We start from the raw sequence: 752 nt of genomic DNA, 5'->3' as shown, positions 1-752 counted from the left end.
CGTATATAAATTAAAATTTTTAATTATATTGTCTTAATGAGAGTTTCTTTGTTACTTTTGCATTTCCATTAAACGTCAGGTGACTCAATATTTTTAAGTCAAAAAGGACTTGACGTAAACAAATGCTTTTGCGTTTTCATAAAACGTCGCGACGCTTCATGAAAACGCAATGAAAATTTAAAAGCACTCGCACAAAAGTACAAAAATATAAAAATCGGGTGTTTATATATTTTTAAGTTATAAGCGCGTCGGGTGTTTCTTTATTTTTAAGCCAAAAAGTTATTAAAGTAAACAAATTATTAAACAAGTTATAAATTACTCAATTAACTTGAAAAATATTTTTAGCCCTTGGATAGAAAATTAAAGTTAATAACTAAAAAACTTAACACGATTGCGTGAAGTTGATCGGTGTCAAATCTGACCTTTTTTAAGTTCTCATATAAAAAAGGATGCAACTTTTTGACAAAATACATTTTTATACTTTATAAGATTATATATAAAATAATTATATAGTATATAGTTTGTATATGTATATATATATATATATATGTATATATATATATATATATATATAGTTCGTTTTTATGTCACTTTCAAATAGTCGGTATATGGTTTATAATGATATTAGGATGTAATACTATATGCGTCTTATATTTTACCATATCATATCTTATCATATTCGTCTTATATCTATCTGCGTCTTATATTAATTGAATAAACTTGGTTTAAATGATTTAGCATGTGATTTATAT

This window comes from Hydra vulgaris, chromosome 03 (assembly GCF_038396675.1).
Source record: "Hydra vulgaris chromosome 03, alternate assembly HydraT2T_AEP".
Classification (NCBI taxonomy): Eukaryota; Metazoa; Cnidaria; class Hydrozoa; order Anthoathecata; family Hydridae; genus Hydra; species Hydra vulgaris.
Note: the sequence above shows the minus strand (reverse complement) of the source record.